Here is a 6,988-nt window from a genome sequence, read left to right as displayed (position 1 = left end):
AAATGGAAAAAAGAAGAATTAAGTTGAATATTACGATACAACGGCATCGATTAGCTCCATTTCTCTATCACTTTTACCTTCACCAGGGTTAATAACCGGAAATATTATAAACCATGAAACAGAATCTAGCAACAGCCGCAGAAAAGTAAATGTAACGAATGTTGTCCTTTGTTGTGAACTTAAAAGATTACATGTACTAACGACGGGAATATATCATTATAAAAGCTTTTAGAGATACAAAAATATATTTTAAAGAAATCGACAATGCTATCAATGTAAATATTCGAAAAAACACAAAAAACATCAGTACCAAAACATCACAGTTGTGTTGCAACAGTAATTTAAATTTCAAAGTATCAAAACAAATATAGACATCGAGAGAAATACCACAATGACAGTTTGTCTCATTAATTTATACTGTTGGCATGTTAGTCAGTCAAAAACGTATAGTCTAAGCACCTATTCATGAATATGAGGCGTGGTCTCGTTAGAAGAATGTATGTGATAAAGGTACTTTGATGTTGATCATCATTATATTGGTCAATATTGAAAGTAAAATTTCATGTAATATTTTAGGATATGTCATCCTGCAAAGTGATTATCAAAACATTTATATTGCCTAAGAGCAGCAGTTTCACTTCTCACCGTTGCATAATTTTAAACAGTAATGCCCTTTTTATTTACATCTGTACAGGAGGCGGATTATGGCAAGAATAACTGAGATATCTAACTTAGAGCGAAGTATGGAGAAATTTGAGCAACACACTGTGATGACATTTCAATTTCATGCAAGGGTGGCTATCTTCTAAACACTGGTCAAGCTTCTGAATTTTTGAAAGAAGAGATGCGTGTAACATCCCTTTGTAAATATTACTGAGACCGTATTTCAATCAAGCCTTTTAATCCTTTAAAGTGATGGTCCCGCCCAACGGACTGAACGGACAGACTGACTGGCTGATAGATAAACATCTTAGCTAAGGCCGCATTAAAACATTGGTGGGGGGGGGGGGAGGGGGGCTGGAGAAATTCAGAGTTGGGATTCGAAAATTTTAGGAGTAGGGGGACTTGAAAGTTTTGCTCTGCCTATAGGGGGACCTGATAATATTTGGCTCCAACAGTTTGATGTCGTCCAATGGTTCTAATGTTAGTAATAATAGCGAATTTGCTAAATGCATGGACGAAACGAAACGGAAGGAACGATACACACCTTATGATTGGCTAGACGCTGCAATGTTCGTTCTTTTCGTGTGCAATCCTTGTTGTGATTGGCTGACCGAAAACGACCACAGAGTTTCGTTCCTTTCGTTCACATTCTTTTTCTTGATTGGCTGAACGAAAGTGACGAAATATTTGCATATTCATTTTGTCTGTATTGAAGGGCAAGCTGCATACCAAAATGCTGGCGCCTCGCTCTCATTATATGTTCACCGTGTAATTCCGCCCGCCTTCGAAATGCAAGGAAGAAAACTGAGCACGCATTGAAATACTTTCATGACACGAGCTGAATGGAGGTCATCGTGAATGAACTCTGTTCAATCTGTGTTCACTGTTACTCCTTGTATTTCAATGACGGGAGTTATTACATGGTGAATATATAATAATAGCGAGGCGCAAAAAGTTTGAGAAACGACAATAGCTCATTTTTTCCATCAGAAAAAAATTAATATGCAAATATTTCGTCACTTTCGTTCAGCCAATCAAGAAAAAAGAATGTGAACGAAAGGAGCAAAAACTGTTTCGTCGTTTTCGTTCAGCCAATCAGAACAAAGGATTGCATACGAAAAGAACGAACATTGCAGCGTCTAGCCAATCATAGGGCGTGTGTCGTTCATTTCATTTCATTTCGTCTATGTATTTAGCAAGTTTGCTACGTAAACAAAATCTAGAATCGTTTTGTCGCATTTACTGACTTTAATCTTGAAAATATCTAAACATGTATGAATGCCAGTAAATTTCGTAAAAACAACAAGTTAGCCTTGTAATGGGACAGGAGCTGCAATTGTTGATAATTTTTTCAATACTTCTATGAACACAGTTTCTTGATGTCTCTCTGCAGCATGCTGAAAAACACAATATACAGTTTGTCAACAAAGCCCGTTTGTCTAAATATTGGTGATAATTGAATTAGAGTTCAGACCGAAATTTTTTGTCAATGATTTAAATGCTCTGTACACGTATAGGCTGTGTTGGCAAGCTGAATACTGGACAGCTCAAAATGCTACATAGCGAGTAGAACCAGAGCACAATTGTATAAACTGAACAAAAATATTGTTAAAATAAATTAATACAGCTACTGCCCTGCTACTGCATACTGGAAGTGACAGTGGTAGCTCTGACTCTGATGTAGTTTAAGAAGGTTTCAGTCATAGGACACTGAATTGACAGTGAACACAAGATCCGGCCAGAGAGCAACACATAGAAGACTAGGGGACTAACAGTTACCATGGATTTTTGAATTCTGGCATATGAGAACAATCAAATATTAGAGAAAAAAGATGGGGTCACCATGCTTGATCTTATTCAAATGTACGATGAAAAATCACAGTTTTTTTAATCACTTAAAATCAAGGAATATATAAAACCATTCATTTCAAATTCTTGCAGTGAATGAAATTTTAACATCTCATCGTACAATAACACAAAACTTTGAACAGTAAAGACTCTAATTTAAATGAAAAATGTGTGACTAAATGGAATCATTTATTTTTTTACCAAATTTGCCATTATTACACCCAAAATTTCAGAGATTAAAACATTGATTTGATGGAATATTTTAACTTTTGTAAAACATTTATAAGTAGCATCTAAATTGTATATGTCTTATATTTTTAAAATAAACAAGTCGGTAGGTCACTGTGCTCAGTTTTTTACAATTTGGTAAAATGTAGCCAGGAATACACAATTTTCATACTCTCTCATGATTGTCATTTTATGTGCTTTTCAGCTGGTGCCATTGACCTGGCCAGAGTTGGACAAACTCAAGTCAGCTTAGACTGATAAATCCAAAAAGTCCGCTGATGCATTTAAAATGATACCTGTTCTCCATCGAGCTGGTTTCAATATACAGCAAACGAAAATTTTTACAAAGTATAATGTAGTCCGCCAAATTTGATACTCATTTGCATAATTTAGCATGAAAATACCGAAAGGTTATTGAATGGACACGTGACTAATTTGCATGGTTATTTCACGGCTTATGACATTCTTCCTTCAAGCTGTAAGTAGGTTTTTAGCGGTTGGACAAGGAGTTCATTGTTAGCATTTCGTAATATTATGGAAAATAATAAAATGTAGGAAGTAGGATCAATATAATATACAATTAATACTGCCAAAATTGAATTTTGAATAGAAATTATTTTTCTCGTATACACATTACTGAGAGACAGTACCAACTTTATGTGGTGGTGCATTACATAATAATCTGCAGTACATATACAGTAATCTCTCTTCTGGTCCCCTGCCGTTAAAAATGCTTGTTCCCTTAATATACTCTTCCTGTTGTCACCCGTTAGTTTTGGCGCTATCTATTCCTTCCACTGCGTAAAGAGAACCGGTAGTAAACTTACTACAATGACATGGGTGCCCGTCTGATTCGACTGGACCGGGGTTGTTTAAACTGCTCACGCTGGAAATGGGATAAATCAGGGCCGTCACTTTCGAGGTCGCTGCAGTGATTACTGACGGTAATCTTCAAGAAGGCTGTATCATCCTTCATATATGCATGACGTGTACTGTCTATCTGTGAAAGCGGCATGAACAGAGGGCATCCACTTGAAATGTTCAAATCGTTCTTTGGTCTTTGAAAAGAAGTTGAAGTGGGATCAGGTCTGAATGCATCGATGACGTGTTCTCTGTTGTTCTGGTCCAGCCATATGAAGGTGACCTTCTGTCTGAATGGCCAGTCAAGAAGGGCATCAAAGGGTCCCTTCATGATGACAAAAAAACAGTGACACGTGATTACCCTTCCCTATTCCGTCTCCATTCAGGCAAACTCGAGCACACATCTTGTAACCATGACGACTTGTATAGAAACACGGAGAGTAGATGGATTTAGTTCGTCCGCTCATTGCATCGTTTCGTTTACGAGTGAAGTCGGAGATCTTCCAAAGCAAAAACTCCGTCATACGAAGACATTTCTAAAGCTTGAATTCTGATATCCTGTTCAAGGTAAGTTTTAATATACATGTTCAGGCACACATGTCTGATAGTCTGGAACACGATATAGGTCAGTGTGGCAGACCTTATTACCCTTTAAAGTCACCTTGCTTGCGTTTAACGATGATGTCGTAGCTAAAGTTTACGTGTTTTAAAACATCAGAAATGTATTTTGCCAAGGCTGCGTTCATAAAACAGTTAGGGGGACTGGAGAAATTGAGAGGGATTCAGAAATTTTTGGACAGTAGAGGAGGGAACTTGAAAGTTTTGCTCTGCTAGGGGGACTTGAAAATATGTTGGTTCCCTTGTTTTACGTTCCAAGTTTGATGGGTAATTCAAAGAAAATTTAATAACATTTTAATGTCATCCATTTTTCTAATGTTAGTAATAATTAAGAAGATCTATAACATTTTGTCGCATTTCATTACTTTTATTTCAAAAAAATCTAAAAATTACGAAAAACCAAGTATATAGGCCTAATATCGAGGCAGAAGCTGCAACTAATGATAATGTTTTTGATATTTCTATGCACTTATCAAATACAGTTTCTTGCTGTCTCCTTACAACATGCTGAAACACACAATATTGAGTTTGTCGACTAAAGCCTGCATATATGAATATTTGGGTGATAATTGAATTAAAGTCCAGACAGAAAGTCATTTGTCGATGATAAAATGCATGGTACACATACACAGGCTGTGTTGGCAGATCAACAAGCTGTAGGAAGTAGGAAAAGAACGCAGTTGTATAAACTGAACAAAATTATTGTCAAAATTATCAAAGTTAATACAGCTACGGGCAGTGTCACTATCACTGCATACCGGCGGTGATAGAGATAGCTCTGACCATAAATTAGTTGAAGAAGATGTGATGCTCATGACAGTGAAACATGCTTGCACACTGAAGATCAGACCAGAAAACAACACATGGAAGACCAGGAGACTTGAAAGTTATCAGGGATTTTTGAATTCTGTCATACGAGAATAATCAAATATTTAAGAAAAAGATGGGAGGTACCATCCTTGATTTTCCAAATTTTCACATTTTCATCGAAAAAAAATATATATGCTTGTTTATTTCGAACTACATTCGTCCATATAAATTACACAAAGGAAATACAGATACTGTGATACAAAAAACATAACTGGCGTTGGATATACTATCCATATATAAATATCATTCACTAACCATGAAAGATCGACTTTCTCCACAGGTTACGCAAGTCAGAACTGTAAAACAGTACATCATTAACCATTCTTACAATTGTATTTTCACTGTAAGATATTCTTTTCATCAGACTATACATTTGCTTTCGTAAAAGAGCATCAAAACTATCAATCCTATTAGAAACAAACATAGAGCTTGCACTACTGCGTCTCTCATAGCCCAGAAAAATGCGAGCTGCATTATTGTAACCAACTTTCACTTTTTTCAAGACACCAGCAGTATAATTAACCCACAGATTACCACCATATAATTGATAACAATATGCTTTGAAAAGATTACACTTTACATTCACAGAACATAAAGAAAATTTCCTCAAGAGCATATTTGCAGATACATATAATGCTCTCTTTTGACGCTCAATATCTTCATTATCACTAAACCGATCCGTCAACAAATACCCAGGATCCTTTTTCTTTACTACAAATGTAATTTTCACACGATTTAGATCAACAGATGGAGTTTATACAATCTGAGTGCGTTTTGAAATGACAAACATGCATTGCGTTTTCTTCGTATTAAACGTCATGTCATGCAGGTCGCCATAGTGGCTACATATGTCAAGCAGTTTTTAAGTTCCCTTGACAGAAGGGCTGATCAAACAGATATCATAAGCATACATTAAGTGATTTATGAAAACACCACCTATGTTACATCCCACTTTTGAATTAACTAGTCTTGTACTCAGATGATCAACATAGACATGGAAAAGCTTCGGAGATAAAACTCCGCCCCGCTTAACTAACACCATTGACTACGTAAACTGTCAGATAGGCAATTGGCCCAACGAATAAAATATTCTGAGTTCTGTACCAGATAAGGAGAAACCTTACGAAAAATTGGTACATTTCTAGAGATCAGTTTTTTAAACAGTGTCCAGTGATTAACTCGATCGAATGCTTTAGAAACATCCATACACGTAATAATAACATTGCTACCACGTTTTCTATACTAATTAATGATTTCTTTCAAAACGTATGCACACATGTCAGTAGAATGAGAAGGCTTAAAACCAAATTGGTGGTGTGATTAATGAAGATGGCAATCAATCTTGCCCAAAATAACAAATTGCATGACTTTCGAAGCAATTGTTGACAATGCAATTGGCCGATAATTGTTTTTGTCAGTAATGTTACTATTTCCGTCTTTAATAATTGGGACTAAAATAGTAGCAGAGAATCTATGAGGACAAAGACCATGAGAAAGCATGGCAGTAAAACACATACTCAAAAGTATATACACCTTTTTGCTGGCAAAAGTAAAGTGCTCAGGCGAGAGGAAATCAGGCCCTGCCGATTTCCCCAATTGTAATTTACTAATAGCATTTTTAACATCAGTGGGAGATATAAAAATAGTATCATCCATTTTGCAACCATCAATACTATCAAAAAAGTCAAACGAATCAATTCAAGAATTTGCCTTAGGAGTATGCCTCTGTAAACTGCTAATAAGAGGAAGTGTTGAACACCTGCCAGTAGAACTGCCCAAACATGTTTATTTTTTCTTTGCGCGCATCCTAATATTGATTTTTGATCATATAGCCGGGGGACTTGAAAATATTTTAGGGTATTGAGGGGGATCTGAAAAAAAAGGATTTCAATCGCGATTC

The 6,988-nt window shown here is 36.1% G+C and overlaps 1 pseudogene; it reads right to left on the bottom strand.

Annotated features, from left to right (window-relative positions):
* Positions 1–2,742: 2,742 nt before the first annotated feature.
* Positions 2,743–4,324, bottom strand: LOC139131105 (TNF receptor-associated factor 2 pseudogene; annotated as a pseudogene).
* Between the last annotated feature and the right edge of the window lie 2,664 nt (positions 4,325–6,988).

Source organism: Ptychodera flava, chromosome 4 (genome assembly GCF_041260155.1).
Source record: "Ptychodera flava strain L36383 chromosome 4, AS_Pfla_20210202, whole genome shotgun sequence".
NCBI lineage: Eukaryota > Metazoa > Hemichordata > Enteropneusta > Ptychoderidae > Ptychodera > Ptychodera flava.
Note: the sequence above shows the minus strand (reverse complement) of the source record. Positions and strands in the feature narration are given on the sequence as shown.